Below are 17948 nucleotides of genomic sequence, written 5' to 3'. Positions count from 1 at the left end.
CAGAATCTTACTGCATTATCATCCAACCATTTTTGGTCAAATATTCTGAACCTAAACATCTGACCTTTGTTCGTGATGTCCCTGATCCAGAAGTCACTTCTTACTTTTCTACACCAGTATTTGTGTTAGTCATCTAAAACTCTCTTTTAATAATGTTCATAATGAAACTCAAAGGGCAATATCACTAGTAATGGTGTCGCAGGGATTTCACCAATGTATATTGTAATTGGGAAAGCAAAGCTGATAAATCTATCATAATTAATCTAGATCACACTATTGCATTCCTCTGCTCTACATTAATCAGTTATTAAGAGTATGAAAAAAGGCTATTCTTATCATGGAAATGGTTTTTATGTGGACTAATGAAATGTGACATCCATCCATCCATCCATCCATTTTCATCCGCTTATCTAGAGTCGTGTCGCGGGGGCAGTAGCCTAAGGCGAGAGGCCCAGACTTCCCTCACCCCAGCCACTTAGGCCAGCTCCTCCAGGAGAACCCCAATGCATTCCCTGGCCAGGTGAGAGACAAATAGTGCCTCCACCGTGTCCTGGGTCTACCTTTAGGTCTCCTCCCAGTTGGACGTGCCCAGAAAACCTCAGCAGGGAGGCGTCCAGGAGGCATCCTGACCAGATGCCCGGGCCACCTCAACTAGCTCCTCTCGATGTGGAGGAGCAGCAGGTCTACTCTGAGCCCCTCCCGAATGGTCGAGCTTCTCACCCTATCTCTAAGGGAGAGCACAGCCACTCTTCAGAGAAAACTCATTTCGGCTGCTTGTATCCACAATCTCGTTCTTTCGGTCACTACCTAAAGCTCATGACCATAGGTGAGGGTAGGAACGTAGATCGACCGAAAAATCGAGAGCTTCGCCTTCTGACTCAGCTCTTTCTTCACCACGACAGACCATTACAACGTCCGCATCACTGCAGACGCAGCACCAATCCGCCTATTGATCTCACGCTCCAGTTTTCCATCACTCGTGAACAAGACCCCGAGATACTTAAACTCCTCCACTTGGGGCAGGACCTCATCCCTGGCCCGGAGAAGGCATTCTACCCTTTTCCGAATTAAGACCATGGTCTCAGATTTAGAGGAGCTGGTTCTCATCCCAGCTGCTTCACACTCAGCTGCGAACCGCTCCAGCGAAAGCTGAAGATCACGTTCTGATGAAGCCAACAGGACCACATCATCTGCAAAAAGCAGAGACCTGATCCTCAGGACACCAAAATGGATGCCCTCCACACCTTGGCTGCACCTAGAAATCCTGTCCATAAATGTTATGAACAGAATCTGTGACAAAGGGCAGCCTTGGCGGAGTCTAACTCTCACTGTGAACGAGCCCGACTTACTCCCGTCAATGCGGACCAATCTCTGACACTGGTCATACAGGGACCTAACAGCCCGTGTCAGAGGGCCTGGTACCCCATAATCCCGGAGTACCCCCCACAGTGCCTCCCAAGGGATGTGGTCAAATGCCTTCTCTAAATCCACAAAACACGTAGACTGGTTGGGAGAATTCCCATGCACCCTCCAGGATGCCCCTAAGGGTATCGAGCTGGTCCAGTGTTCCACGGCCAGGATGAAAACCACATTGCTCCTCCTGAATCTGAGGTTCAACAATCCGACGGACTCTCCTCTCCAGAACCCCTGAATAGACCTCACCAGGAAGGCTTAGGAGTGTGATCCCCTGTAGTTGGAACACACCCTGCGGTCCCCCTTTTAAAATAAGGGGACCACCACCCCGGTCTGCCAGTCCAGTGGGACTGCCCCGATGTCCACGCGATATTGCAGAGCCAACACAGCCCCACAACATCCAGAGCCTTAAGGAACTTCGGGCGGATCTCATCCACCCCTGGAGCCTTGCCACAGAGTAGCTTTTTAACCACCTCAGTGACCTCAGCACCAGAGATTTGAGAGGCCAACCCAAAGTCCCCAGACTCTGCTTCCTCACTGGAAGACCTGCCGGTGGGATTGAGGAGGTCTTTGAAGTATTCTGCCCACCGATCCACAACGTACCGAGTAGAGGTCAGCAGCACACCGACCCCACTATAGATAGTGTTGGTAGCGCACAGCTTTCCCCCCTCAGGCGCCGGATGGTAGACCAGAATCCCCTCGAAGCCGTACGGAAGTCTTGCTCCATGGTCTCACCGAACTCCTCCCATGCCTGGGTTTTTGCCTTGGCGACCACCTGAGCCGCGTTCTGCTTTGAATTCCCGGAACCTGTCAGCTGCCTCTGGAGTCCCACAGGCCAAAAAGACCTGATAGGACTCTATCTTCAGCTTGACAGCATCCCTAACCGCCGGTGTCCACCAGCGGTTTCGGGGTTGCCACCACGACAGGCACTAACGATCCTGCGACCACAGCTCCGGTCGGCTGCCTCAAAAATGGAGGCACAGAACAGGGTCCTTTCAGACTTAATGTCCCCCGTCGCCCACGGAACATTTTGGAAGCTCTGTCGGAGGTGGGAATTAAAGCTCTTTCTGACAGGAGACTCTGCCAGACGTTCCCAGCAGACCCTCACGATACATTTGGGCCTGCCTGGTCTGACCGGCATCCTCCCCCACCATCTGAGCCAACTCACCACCAGGTAGTGGTCAGTTGACAGCTCCGCCCCTCTCTTCACCCGATTGTCTAAGACATGCGGCCGCAGGTCAGATGAAACAATAACAAAGCCGATCATCGAGCTGCGGCTTAAGGTATCCTGGTGCCAAGAACACATATGGACACCTTTATGTCTGAACATGGTGTTCATTATGGACAATCCATGACTGGCACAGAAGTCCAATAACAAAACACAATTCAAATTCAGATCGGGGGGCCGTTCCTCCCAACCACACCTCTCCAGGTCTCACTGTTGTTACCCACGTGAGTGTTAAAGTCCCCCGGCAGGATGTGGGAGTCACTGGAAGGAGCGCTTTCCAGCACCCCCTCCAAGGTCTCCAAAAAGGGTGGGTAGTCTGAACTGTAGTTTGGTGCATAAACACAGACCACAGTCAGAACCCGTCCCCCCACACATAGGCAGAGGGAGGTTACCCTCTCATTCACTGGGGTAAACCCCAACCTACAGGCACCAAGATGGGGGACAACTAGTATGCCCACCCCTGCTCGGTGCATCTCAGTGGGAGCAACTCCAGAGTGGTAGAAAGTCCAACCCCTCTCAAGGAAACTGGTTCCAGAGCCAGAGCCATGTATTGAGGTGAGTTAGACTATATCTAGTCGGAACCTCTCAGCCTCACACACCAACTCAGGCTCCTTCACCACCAGAGAGGTGACATTTCATGTGCCAAGAGCCAGCTTCTGTAGCCGAGAATCAGACCGCCAAGGCCCCCGCCCTCGACTACCATCCGTCACACACTGCACCCGACCCCTTTGGCCCCTCCCACGAGTGGTGAGCCCATGGGAAGGGGGTATCCACATTTCCTCTTCGGGCTTTGCCCGGCCGAGCTCCATGGGTGAAAGACCGGCCGTCAGGCGCTCGCCAACATGCCCCACCTCCAGGCCTGGCTCCAGAGGGGGGCCCCGTTGACCCACGTCCAGGCGAGGGAACACGGTTTCCATTTATACAACTCATCATAAGAGGCAATTGACAATTGTTTCTAATTTAAGCTTTAAGGTGATTTTCTATCTTTGTATTGTATTTAAATCTTTGATAAACCTAAAGATACATATAATTCTCCCTTTGTTCCAAGGTAAATTACAGAAATTACTCTAAACTCATTTGTCTTTCTTTATACCAGAATACTTCATGAAACAAAGAAAAAAGGAGTCGAACTGATTTCATTTTAGGAATAAATGGTCCAACAAGTGACCTTTGCAATTTTTCATGCTGCATTTTACGAAGAAGAAAAGCCCAAAAAAGAACTGAGGAAAAAGTTCAGTCTGCTTATCATTGGTTTTTGTGGCCCAGTGTTTCAGTAAAACCTTACACGGCACTCATTTCAATAACACAGTTTGTCTTTGTGTCCAGGCCAAGGCAAACATCTCACTGACATCTCTCGCCAGCCGCCCTTACAGTAAAAGCACAAACTGGAGTTGAGCAATAGCAAAGTGAGGAGGGATCTGAACTGTGATGGCTACACGATAAGCTTCTTCCAAGCTGTGTCACACAGGAGGCTGCACCAGAGAGATTTGCATGTGTTGTATTTAACAAACAGTACACCTTTTCTGAATTATGAATGAGGCACAAGCTCAACAACAAGCTCTTCTTTTGTTGTGCTTGAGGCTCCGATTACATCCCAAAAACTGTCCTGCATGGTCCTGAGACCGGTTCAGACGATCAAACATGTTGCTTCATCGTATCTTGACAAACAACACACTCACTTGATTTAATTCAAAGGAAATCTCATATAATAATTTCAATAAAGATAATTAACCATATAACATCTGGATTTCTGGAATTAAATAAGCCATGCTGACATTGATTAATCAGCCCTGATTGGCCACTGACTGATTTTGTTTACAATCAAACAACTTTAATTTCACGTGTATCATTAATGCACACAGTATGGCAGGTGCCATCAGTGTGCCATCTGCTACACATGAAACACACACATGCATGCATGCACACACACACACTAACACACACCCAGCAGTTAGGTGTGCTGCCTGCAGGGGAGGTCTGCACTCTTCTCAACACAGGATAAAGAGGTTTAACACACTGAGTTAACTAGAAGTATCCCTCATGCACAGTTTAATGAGTCTCTTCAAACCATACACATGATTTTATAAGGTGAATAGCACCATGCCCTTTTCATTTACTTGAATTATCTAAGCATTTAGGCAAGGTCGTTTTAAACAGAAACAAAATGCTGGTAACAAATAGCCCACTGTTTTAATTATTTTCATTTCAATTTACTTCCACTTTCCCCTCCAATCCTTGACACTGGTGTTTCTCTAACCCCTTTCTTCTGTTCTCGTGTCTTCTCGATGAATAGCCAGCCTGACTGTCATGCTTTCTGTCTGTATATCAAAGGCTAAACGTTCTTTTTGTCTCCTCCAGATTGCTCTGAGAGGGGGGAAGATGAAAAAAAAGAGACTGACTTTCTGCTAATGATTTTTCCTCCTTTTGAATGGTTGGAAAATAATCCCACATGAACTGCTCCAGCGCAGGCACAGTTATTCCATTGTTCTAGCTTCATTTTCTCTAATTGTGCACATGAAGGAAAGATGCCAGTGTTACTTTTGTTTTGGTCTCAGTTCAAGGGGTGTTTAAAAGTGTGTCTTGATGTGGTGTTCAAGTTGTGTCTGTAAAAGCATTAAAATCTATAAGTGTGCAAAAATGAAGTATATTCCTCATCAACACATACACTGCAAAAATGTGCAGCTGAACTGCAGTTCAGCTACCTACATTCTGTGTACCAAAATCACCTTTCATTCAATCAAGCACAACATTTCAAACAGTGGTCACTCATAACATGACTGCATGACTTAAGTGGGAAAAAAATGCCCAAATGTGGCCAAAAAAGCTTTGACATGTTGAGACCTGGTCACACAAACTTTCATTGTAATGAGGTGTTTGGGACTAGAGATGCAGAATTGCACAATTTATCCTGTTATAGATCTGATTTGATCTTACACACTCATATGCAAGACAGGACTGTGAGAAGTGACAAATCTAATGCACATTTTGTACTGAATGAAGAGTCCACTGCAATGGTAAAACAACAAGAAGGTGGCTGGTCTTTGTAGGGTCTTGGCAAGGTCAAAGAACACTGCACAGTGAACTGAGGGTAATTCTGAATATGCACAAAATGTCTGTAGCAAGTCTGTGGTTGCTTATTATCTTGATTGCAGCTTATAGAGGTCCAATGTAGAACACGGGTTATAATGGTAGTACCATACAGACGATGGAGTGCTTTGGACATGCTTGGCTTGGACATCAAGATTTTGAAGCAAGAATGCCTAGGCTAAAACCCAATCACAGTACCAGGATCATGCTATGAGGTGTAATCTTCTAGTACATAGTGGCATCCTGACATGATCTGTCATGCCAGATTAGACCCCTAAGCATGGTGTTATTATGGATGTATACAGTGGGATCATCATGGGAATGTGCTGCTTTGTGTGCATGTGTCAAGGATGCACATAGGCTAATATAGCAAAATTTTTTCAAAAAGAACTTTTGAAAGTACTGAGTGTAGCAGAACCATGACTGGCTTTCCACTGTCAAAGGTTGTCCAAGTTTGCTGCAATCCGGTCACATTCTAAACCTTCGTGTAGGTCAAGGAGAGCGTAGGGGTTCCTAAATGTTAGAATTTTGGCCTCTAAGTTGAATAACATGCAGCTCTTCATATGTTAACAGACAACCACATTGACTAAAGCCAGGTTCATACAGCAGGATTCATTAATTGTTGGACAATTTTCAAAGCACAAGAGGCCCTACACATGGTGATAAAAAAAATATCACAGATATGCCAGTTTTACTTTTTTAGTGCACAGGCACGGATTTCATTCACAAACAAGGGAAATCTTGTAATCAAATCTAACATGACACCACACAAGGTAGGATTATCTGATAAGTTTATAAAACAAACCGAAGAGGACAGTGTTGCGTGCTTTGATCATCTTGTTTCCTGAATAGCTAGACGTCCCGTCCAGCAGGCAGCGTGTTTGTTTGGTTCCAGAAACCAGACCAAAATAATCAAACATGTTTAAAATCCCAGGTTTATGATCAGAGCAGTCTCAACATCCTTCTGAGCGGACCAGAGTGCTCATGACACCACACAAGGTAGGATTATCTGATAAGTTTATCTTTAGAGCTATTGCTTTCATGTGCATCCTTATGATTGACGGGAGAGGAGCTGGTCAGAAAAGTTCATTCTGCCATGGAAACACTTTTAAATACCAAAGATTTTTCCAGCAGCCAAGTTTTTCATTGTAAAATGAAGAGTAATATAAACTATGTATAAGTAGTTTATGGCTTTTTGACAAAGACATTTTTAAGTTAGCAAAATTTACAGAGAGAGCGTGGAAACAAAGACAAATGGTACTTTATCCTGTTATGTAAAATAATGTTTTTGTACATGTATAGCCACTTCTTTGTGTTAAATAGTGTCTTATAAGGCCGTATGGGCTGGGCATGTGTTGTGCATGACACTTAAATAAAACTTATTAATTCATTAATTCATATGGAGGAAAAGCTTAAACTAAAAAAAAAAAATGGTCAAAAGGGCATCAAATCCTATTTCATCACAATTTGTTTCTGTCCACTATGACCAGGAATGTTTTCTTCACACAATCATTTATAGTAAGAACATTATAGAAATACAGAGAAACACAACAAACTAATAATTTTACTTCCTTCATTTTACTTATGACTCACTTTGTAAGGCTGCAGCAAACCGACGCTGTTTAAAACAGATCCTAAGATAACCTTCAGTATTGTTCTGGAAATTAAGTGAAGAAAATTCACCAACCCACCAAAATCACACAAAATCCCTTTATCGTGTCACTCTGAATATTTATCAAACAAGGTTTATGATTCACTCAGACCTCCCTATGTTTTAGTTGTGGTACAGAAGTCTGACATTAGCATGCATTCCTTTCCTAACCATGACACAGCAGAAGCTCCTCCTGCAGCTGTTGACCTCTGCCAATTCTCCTGACAATCAAAGATCACTCAGCACAGCTATGCAATTTCTCCCACACTCTTGACAGGCGGCTGATAACATCTTGCTGTGAAGGAAAAGCAAGCACAGTGGAATATATGTGTCTAAATGAGGATTCCCCACCTCTGATGTGTGATCGCGAGGCCTAGCAGCTAAGGGGTTGTGCTACACGGTGGAGCTTGGCACATGAGCGGCGGAGTCTAAAGCTCCTTGTGCCTCCAGGATCACCCTCGACTCATTCTTATTCATACATGATCAGAGGGGAAGCAGGCAATTGAGATTAGCCGCAGATCAAAAGAGCCGCCTAGCACCAGTGCTTGTGTTTTGTAGATTTAGGAGGCCCCAGCACAAAAGTATTGTATCGTGGCGGCAAAGCATCAAAATGTTTTCTGGCCTTGACAGAGCTCAAGGGGGGAAGAAGGAAAAAGAGTTATCAAACAGGAGGACATAGCACTGTTGGAGATCTTTCAGAGCTAAATAAAACAAAGGAGAGCAAAGAAAAAGGACACTGGGAGCTAAATTACTATGCTGACAAAACCAAAACACATCTGCTTTCCATACTGTTGCAATCAAAACTGCTCCCATATGTGTAATTTGTCAAAGTTCAGTTATAATTTGTTTAAGAAATTAAATAGAACTTCTCCGGTGACAGAAATGCTGTAACCTAAGAGCATCTGGATCAGCTGTGCTGAGCAAATAACCATAGAAACCAAGTGACAGCGTGGTTTCTGTCATAACTGCACTGTATGAACTTAACAATAAACAATCCTTAACTTTTCTGGATATTTGTGTGGCAGATTTTTTATTTTGTGTGAAGAAAATAAAAGGGAAACAAATAAGATTTCTACTGTACTGATGTGAAATGAAAAACACACAATGACACCAAAACACATGCTGTCAGTTGACCTTTGAACTTTGGTGAAACCCTAAAGCCGGGCGCTCAGCTTCAGCTCAAACTGCTCGACTTCCTCGCAGGGCAGATCTCACGAGTCATGTGCTCACACTGTACGACCCAGTTCTCGCATGCGACCTGACTGCTCACACTGTACGTCTGGAAGCAACAAGTCGGACCTAAAAGTATGCTAAAAATAGCAGTTTTTACACAACACGTCAGACTTTTTTTTTGTCTTGTTTTGCCTGTTGTCCTTCGGGAGTGCTGCAGGAAGACACACAGGGATTTATGGGGGTTGGATGAGGAAACGAAATAAAGAAAGTTAATCTGTGTTTTGTGATCAGTTTAATTTGACATGAACATGACAAACATGCTTTCTTGATAATCCTTGTCATAGTGTGTAAAAGACGGGTAGAAATAAAAACAAACAATGTGTATTAATAGGGAAATAGCGGGCAAGCGGTGTTGATGCATGATTACGCATGCACCGTGAGCGTTTCTGGTACTTTTTGGGTCGCAGCCGCTCGCTGCGCCGCTTCAACCCTCACGAGGAACGAGCAAAATATCAAACACTCCAGAAGTCCGTGTGAGCTCACAATTGCTGATCGGTAGCTGGTCACGTGGTGTTAATCGCCTCTCGTAACCCCCTGTACACTACACGACGCTCAGCGCAAAACTCGCCCCAATCTTGTGGATTCTCGCACGAGTGGAAAATTGGCTCAAAAAAGTGAAAAAGTCGCACAGTGTACGCCCGGCTTTAACCCTAACCCTGAACTGACAGGGTGAGGTGACTTTCAAAGGCAGAGAGGCAAGTGTGTGAAAGCACTCACTGTCCTAAAGCCGGGCGTACACTGTGTGACTTTTTCACTTTTTTGAGCCAATTTTCCACTCGTGCGAGAATCCACAAGATTGGGGTGAGTTTTGCGCTGAGCATCGTGTAGTGTACAGGGGGTTACGAGAGGCGATTAACACCACGTGACCAGCTACCTATCAGCAATTGTGAGCTCGCACGGACTTCTGGAGTGTTTGATGTTTTGCTCGTTCCTCGTGAGGGTTGAAGCGGCGCAGAGAGCGGCTGCGACCCAAAAAGTACCAGAACCGCTCAGGGCGCATGCGCAATCATGCGTCAACACTGCTCACCCGCTGTTTAACACACGTTGTTCATTTTTACTTCTACACGTCTTTTACACACAATGACAAGGATTGTCAAGAAGGCATGTTTGTCGTGTTCATGTCAAATTAAACTGATCACAAAACACAGATTTACCTTATTTATTTCGTTTTCCTCATCCAACCCCCATACATTTCTGTGTGTTGTCCTGCAGCACTCCTGAAGGACAACAGGCAAAACAACACAAAAAAAGTCTGACGTGTTGTGTAAAAACTGCTATTTTTGGCATAATTTTAGGTCCGACGTGTTGCTACCTAAAGTGTCCGCCCAGCTTAAGAAGAAGGAAAAGAACTCGTTTCCTCAGCTCCCACCATCACAGACATGAAATTTTCAGGTCAAAAAAACAAGTGAGGACTAAGCTGTTCATGTAAACTGGATCAAAGTTTCTACGGTTCTGCTTCGTTGGTTGTGTTGAAATCCATTTTGTAGAAGTAGATCAAATAAAATAACTCATTTATATGTGCATGTACTGTACTTGTAGAGTCAGGCTCATTTTCAGTGGTATTTGCAACTTTTCAAATTTAGGCTCAATTAATTTAGACAAAAATGTTATGTTTTTTATTTATTTTGTTGTCGTTGTTGTCTTTTCAAAGTTTTCAACACCAGACTGGACAGCACATTTTCTAACAGCGGTGGACTATTACTATGTTGTTTTTTTTATGATGAGTCAATTGTAAAAATCTAAGGCAAACTTCTTTTTTCTCACTGATAACAGCAAATAATTGCACAATAGTTCCAACTGAGAAGCTCATATGTTAAAACAAATTGCTCAATTTGTTAAACTCGCCATGGACCGCTTCACCAACTATGGTCTGAAATCCAGGAAGACAGGAAGGGAGGGATAGCTTGGGGAGGTAAGGGGGAGGGCTGGCAGCTTTTCCACTGACAAAATAAGATTGAGACAAGAAGGAGGGAAAAGGAAAGGAAAAGCTACTCTGTTAAAACTTACCCGTGCCTTTTTTTCTGCTATTCCAGGATGTCACACCCTGCAGCACCAGCTGAGGCCCAGCTCAGGCAGAGGATTTTAAAAAGTAGAAAATAAAGCAACAAAAGGCAAAAAAAAATAAAAATAAAAAAAAAAATAAAAAAAAGATAAAAATCGGAAATTAGCTACAAATAAACACCCTGCATATCTTAAAGCCAGACCAGCTGGCTTTGAACAGAAACCCTGGTCTGGGTTGTGTGTTTGCACCCGATTTCTGCCTGAACTGAAATCAGGTCTGGGTCTCTCTGACCACCCCCTAACCCCCCGTCCGGACCAAATCCACCTGTTCCTGTCAGTCTTGGGTAAATTTAGCCTTTGGGCGGATCAGTGTCACCCCCACCCTGTTTACCCCATCCCTGTACACACATTCCCTTACCTCAGATCCCTGCTAGCACTGGCATTTGTGCCCCCACCTCGAGAATATTGCCATCTTCACACTTACAAAAAAAGACAACCTTTGTCCATCCACTCATCCAATACTCAAATCTAAGGATGATATGTGTGTCAAATTTTCAATAATCAAGCTTTTTTTGTTTTAGCAAAGAGCAACTCTGTCCCTGCATCAAAGTTCATGTAAACTGTGATGATTTTGGATATTAAAGCTGCAAAACGTGCTAAAAATAAAGAAACCTGTAATAATCCAACCTGTTTTCATGACCAGAACCAGAGTACCTTGTGTGAATCATAAATAAATTAGCCACTGGAAGAAATTAGGTAGCATTGATACCATCTTGTCAAATGTCAAAATACCAGGTGCAGCGGTGTACACCTATAATTTGGTAATTATAAGCTCATTTATCTGAGTATATCCATGACTAAAATCCGCCTACAGCTTTGCTTTTTCAAAGAACGAAAAATGCTCAGGAAATGTTGTTTTGTCATTACGTACCTGATAAAAATCATACATTTCCATCCAAAGAAGAAGAAAACGGTCTGCTTTCCCTAAGCTTCTGGCATCATGACTTTGAGTCTTTATTTTTTTCCTTAATGACACATTCGGTACATTGCAAGAATCAACAAGCTTAAATCGTAATATCTTGTGTGAGTGTTGTGCGGGTGGCACGGGGGTAATTTCATCAAATTCTTTCCAGTCACGCTCAAATATCTGATGCCAGAATCTAATGTGTATTATGACACAGAACACACAAATTAGTGTTTTGTGCATCCTTCTTATCAACAGAATAACTTAAGTGGAGACTGATGACATTAAGGAAAGACGAGTGGGATATAGATTGGTGCTTTCCCAGAATGCACCCAAAGGAGTGAATTTACAGTGAGAGGGAGTGAACGAGTGGCATCAGTGGCCCTGGATGTTAAAGGGTCTCATTTCTGACAGTCTAAAATGTTTTGTATTGATCTGGTTGTATTGTTTACAGGTTTCTGGGCAAAAATACTAATCCGTTTTGGTTTTTAGGGTAATTCCTAACCTTCACCTCCACGCACTGAAAAATTAGTGAATGCCCCGTCTAGTATTTACATGACCTCATGGTGGACTGGAATCCAGTAATCCTTTTGGGTGGGAATTGAGGTGGAAAGTGAATCAATGGCTGTTGGTAAGAGTTTATTTAATTATCCTCAGCATAGATGAGAAATGAGATTTAGTATTTAGGTCTGACCCAGAGAAACAAACTGTACCCGACCCAGGAGGTGAATGCTATCGCTGCCTGAAGAAATCTGCTAAAAGAACTTGGTTGCTTCTGGAGACTAGTTTCAGAGCACCGTCTTATCTTGAGTGGATTAAGAATAAATAAAAAAAAGAAAAAGGAGAACAATCCTAAAGAAAATCTACTATTGGGGGATAAAAAGACAGTAAAAGAAAACAGACAACATGTTTTTAAGTTTTACAAATACCCTTGGGCAGATTGCCAGTTCTTCACAAGTCCAACTTGGATACAGGTAATCATACGCTCCCAAACCTCAGGTCCTTTGTAGCCAGCATCTCATTAAACCCCTCAGAGTAGGGGTGGGGTTAGGGGGTGGTTGCAACTCACGTACAACTCTCCATCCCGCCGGTCCTCAGAGCCCCGGCTGCAGCATTAGCTGAAACTTGTCAGCTTTAAAGGTAAAAACAAATTTTTATTATGCTGTGTTTAGAAGAAAGAATCTTGCCAATTACATCACTCTATGTTTATTGAGCAGGCCTAACTCCAGAGCTGTGATAGAGAAAAACGACAAATATGGTGTCGGCTCAGGAGGGGCTCTCATTTGAAATGGCTTTGGCATCTACTTTGGACGATTCTGACTTGAGCTTCTTTTAAGCTGCTTTTAGAGAACCTCTGTGGCAGCAAATCAGCGTAATACTGCTGCCATGGCGCGTCTTCTGAAAGGCATGGCAATGCAAGGATTTTGCAGCATTCGTGCCACCACACTTAGTAGAAATATTACTGCAACACAGTTCTTGTGAATGATAATTACAGGTTGGCACAACAGAGGGTTGTGTCATGATCACTAGTGGAATTACTGCCCAACTCTGGCCAGCAACTATATTGAAAATGAAAGTAAACAGGCATAAGCTTGGCTTTTTTTAATTAGATTTTGCTGAGATGCCAAACTGGAGCGATGCAGAGCTCTGGGAACTTATTTCAGTTAGAGCTGGGGCTCAGATCACCAGACAGTTCACAGGGACTGTGGAAGACAGACACCTTTAATATTAATTTAGAAATTTAGCATTTTAAACATGGCAATTTGGTATTTGGTGATTTACATGTTTATTAAGGACCCATTTCAGTAAACACTTTGTAATGGAAACGTTAAATCATTGTGGCACAATGGTCACAGTCGGATGGCTAATCTGCAACCAGGTAACAGGAAGATAAGTGAATGGTGAAAATAAGCTGTCACAATTGCTTACAGGGCATTAAGGATTATATTTTATAGATATGTAAATTTGATATCCATAAAGGTTTTGATCAGCATGGACTTCTTTCTTTGCTATTTAAAAAATATATATTTGTATTTATGCAGTGTACATCAGAGAGAGGGAGAGAGAGAGAGAGAGAGAGAGAGAGAGAGAGAGAGAGAGAGAGAGAGAGAGAGAGAGAGAGAGAGAGAGAGAGAGAGAGAGCTTTGGCTCACAACACTCTGGGCTATGCCAGTGGTGAAAACACAAAGTGTTCTGTCAGCTGACTAGGTGACAAGCACTCAACCGCAAATGTGGCACGGCATGTCTTCTGAAAACAGCTCACACTCTATTTTCTTTTTCCTTTTTGTGTTGCTTTATCATTGAATCGTCAACAAAAAATTAAAATAATTACCGTAATGAACCCAGTGACAGGTTTATTTAACTCTGGGCAGATTTATGAGTGTTGTACAACAACTCTACAGTAGCCTGGGAGAAGCCCACAGTCTGGCTCGGAGGAGCTTATTATGACAATTATTTATGAATCCATACTTGTGTATGTTAAGTCTCTGAACTTCTCTTTGAATAAAGATAAATAAAACAACTATAGCAGCATCACACATTTTGGTTTGTTGGAAGATTAGTTTTTAGTAAGTTTTGGTCTCAGAGGTAATTTTTTTTAAACTGAAGCATCTGCAACAAGATAGTGTTGTTGCTGCTAGAGGTGGTTCGAACTACTTTAGATCCAGTTTTGCGGACACAGGAACACCCGATAAATCAAATGAATTCAAGGATTGTTATTGGGAAAACAAAGTACAGATGCAAAAAATGTTTTGTTGTCTTGATTGATAGACAGACAGACAGACAGACAGACAGACAGATAGATAGATAGATAGATAGATAGATAGATAGATAGATAGATAGATGATAGATAGATAGATAGATAGATAGATAGATAGATAGATAGATAGATAGATAGATAGATAGATAGATGATAGATAGATAGATAGATAGATAGATAGATGATAGATAGATAGATAGATAGATAGATAGATAGATAGATAGATAGATAGATAGATAGATAGATAGATAGATAGATAGATGATAGATAGATAGATAGATAGATAGATAGATAGATAGATAGATAGATAGATAGATAGATAGATAGATAGATAGATAGATAGATAGATAGATAGATAGATAGATAGATAGATAGATAGATAGATAGATAGATAGATAGATAGATAGATAGATGGATGGATGGATGGATGGATGGATGGATGGATGGATGGATGGATGGATAGATAGATAGATAGATAGATAGATAGATAGATAGATAGATAGATAGATAGATAGATAGATAGATAGATAGATAGATAGATAGATAGATAGATAGATAGATAGATAGATAGATAGATAGATAGATAGATAGATAGATAGATAGATAGATAGATAGATAGATAGATAGATAGATAGATAGATAGATGATAGATAGATAGATAGATAGATAGATAGATAGATAGATAGATAGATAGATAGATAGATAGATAGATAGATAGATAGATAGATAGATAGATAGATAGATGATGATAGATAGATAGATAGATAGATAGATAGATAGATAGATAGATAGATAGATAGATAGATAGATAGATAGATGATAGATAGATGATAGATAGATAGATAGATAGATACCATGCTTTTATTTTGTGTGTTCTTTGTTTCCCATTGGCTACGTTGTGAAAAGCTGTGTACAAATTAAACAGCTTTGAAAATCTCTCGTTTTATTTGTGGATGAGTAATATCTTTTGGAAATAGACATGGCATGTGCTGACTTCGGTGTGTCTGCCCACCTTCTGGCTCCACACAAGATCAGTCTGTGTGTGTGTTCAGCCTCAGAGGATGATGGGAGTTCTGGGCACACAATCACCACTAAGCACATACCTTCCTGTCCCACAGCCCCAGCAGCCCAGACACAAACCTATGGGCTGTGTGTTTATCAGACATTTCTGGGTGAGATGGCTGATTTAGGACCACCACTCATGTGCCTTTAGTTTTCCTCACAACGTCACTTTGGATGAAATAGACTCAAAGTGCTGACTGTGAACCCAGACATCAGACAGAATAGTATAAAATCACACCTAATGATGAGCTCAATGAATTTATAAGGTTTGACCCGTGTGGTTCTGTGCTGTTTTGTCTTGATGAGTTCTGTTGGTTTTGCTGGAGTCTCACTTCATGACAGCATCAAACGAAGCAAAGGGAGGGTTTGAAAGTAAAACAGAGAGAAACTGAGAGTGTAATTCTGAGAGTGAGTACACACCTCCATCCAAAAACAATATTTGGACTGAAACCTTACCCTTTCCATCTGGCTCATTTGAAGGCTGGATTATGACTAGTGTCATGGCTGATTCTTCAACGTACAATATTCCTTCTGTAGGTTCAGAATGACATTTTTTTTCCAAATAAGGTCATTGTAATATAAATCCTGTCACTACTGTAGGAAATTCATTTTTTCTGTCACACAAATCATGAATGATGTTTCTAAAATAATAAACAAAAACATGTTTCAAAGCATATCTAGAACCTTTGTTGTCCTGAATAAATCCACCTAACATTCAGATCTTTCAAAAACATGATGTGCTTGCTTTCTTGCATGTGCAGCTTCTCTAGAGCTGAAGAAAGTCAGAAAGCATTTTCAGGTGACCATGGTAACAAAATGAACCAATTTTCCATGCTCTTACTGCTGTGTATTTGCCTCAACTTCCACACAAATCTCCTTCACCCTTTATTCACCCAGTTTGCCATGGACTGAGCACAGATTGGGTGGAGAGGGTTTATTTTTCTGTCAGCTGTAACCAATATATGGTAAATCGAGTGTAAAGAGATGTACTGAATCTGAAACAATAAAACCTCCCATTTGCTGATTAGAAATAATGTTAGGGATGTTGGACCAAAGGAAAATAGAACAAGTTATTGATTATTTCCAAAGCCTGTAGCAAACTTACAACTTTTAAGAATCACACTTAATTAGTACACTGCCCAGCCAATAAAAAAGTTCTCTGCTGGATTTATTTAAGTGAAAAGGTACGAGCCTCCTTTTGGATAATTAATGCCTGAGCAACAAATGATTTTAACCCAACTGGTGCAATGAGTTGCTTTGTCTTGTCTCGTCTTCTTCTGCCTATCCGGGTCGCGGGGCAGCATCCCAACTAGGAAGTTCCAGACCATCCTCTTCCCAGCCACCACCACCACCAGCTACGCCGGTAGGATCCCAAGGCGTTCCTGGGCCAGTTTGGGGATGTACTTTCTCCAACTTGTCCTGGGTTGACCAGGGGGCCTCCTGGACATGCCTGAAACACCTCCCTGGGAGGTGTCCAGGAGGCATCTTAAAAAGATGCCCAAACCACCTCAAATGCTTCTCATTTCTTCAACATCCATGTGGAAAGACAGATTTGGTGGTTGTAGAAAATATGTTATTCTGTTTTAGAAGGGTCAGGTCATTGGCACGCACCAAGCAGAGAAAACATCTAAGGATATTGCAACACTACGGGCATTGGGTTGGCATTATTTAAAAATGGTCTGATGAGTCCAGATGGACCCTGTTCCAGAGTGATGGGTGCATCAGGGCAAGAAGAGAGGCGGATGAAAAAATGCACCCATCATGCCCAGTGCCTACTGTAAGCCTGTGGGGGCAGTGCTATGATCTGGGGTTGCTGCAGTTGGTCAGGTCTAGGTTCAGCAACAGGATGTGCTCCAAGAATGAGGTCAGCTGACTACCTGAATATCCTGAATGACAAGGTTATTCCATCTTCCCTGATACCACAGGCATATTCCAAGATGACAATGCCAGGATTCATCGGGCTCAGATAGTGAAACAGTGGTCCAGGCAGCATGAGACATCATTTTCATAGATGAACTGGCCGTCACAGAGTCCAGATCTTAACCCCATTGAGAATCTTTGGGATGTGCTGGAGACGGCTTTGTGCAGTGGTCAGACTGTACCATCATCAATGCAAGATCTTGGTGAGGAATTAACATGACACTGGATGGAAATAAATCTGGTGACATTGCAGAAGCTTATTGACACCATGCCACAGTGAATGTTTTCTGTAATCATAGTTAAAGGTGTCCATTCATGACTTATTCTTTTGTGTGTGTGTGTGTGTGTGTGTGTGTGGGGGGGGGGGGGGGGGGGGGGGGGCAGGCTGTGTATTATGACACCTAAACTTTGTTTTTGTCATAGTAAAGTTAAAGCAGTCACTTCCTGTTGTTTTTGTATTTTACTTCTGAATGAATCTGTGTGGTGAAACCACATCAAAACAGAAGATCCATCACATGAGTGGAGATTACTTTGAAAAACATCCTGGAATAAAATAGCAGGAATAGATTTAGATATTTTTACCTTTACAGAATATCAGATTCTTATCCAAACCAAGACATCAGAAGGAATT

General features: G+C 42.4%; 1 protein-coding gene across 2 annotated transcripts in view; it reads right to left on the bottom strand.

The window, feature by feature from the left end:
* Positions 1-10853, bottom strand: part of mef2cb (myocyte enhancer factor 2cb) — a 73146-nt gene extending 62293 nt beyond the window's left edge. For both annotated transcript variants that reach the window (XM_070546085.1, XM_054731438.2), the window contains exon 1: positions 10620-10853. The gene's annotated coding sequence lies outside the window, so the exon portion shown is untranslated. The remainder of the gene's footprint in view (positions 1-10619) is intronic.
* Positions 10854-17948: the final 7095 nt, after the last annotated feature.

This window comes from Nothobranchius furzeri, chromosome 17, assembly GCF_043380555.1.
Source record: "Nothobranchius furzeri strain GRZ-AD chromosome 17, NfurGRZ-RIMD1, whole genome shotgun sequence".
Lineage (NCBI taxonomy): Eukaryota > Metazoa > Chordata > Actinopteri > Cyprinodontiformes > Nothobranchiidae > Nothobranchius > Nothobranchius furzeri.
The sequence above is the reverse complement of the archived record's forward strand: the minus strand, read 5'-3'. Positions and strand labels throughout refer to the sequence as shown.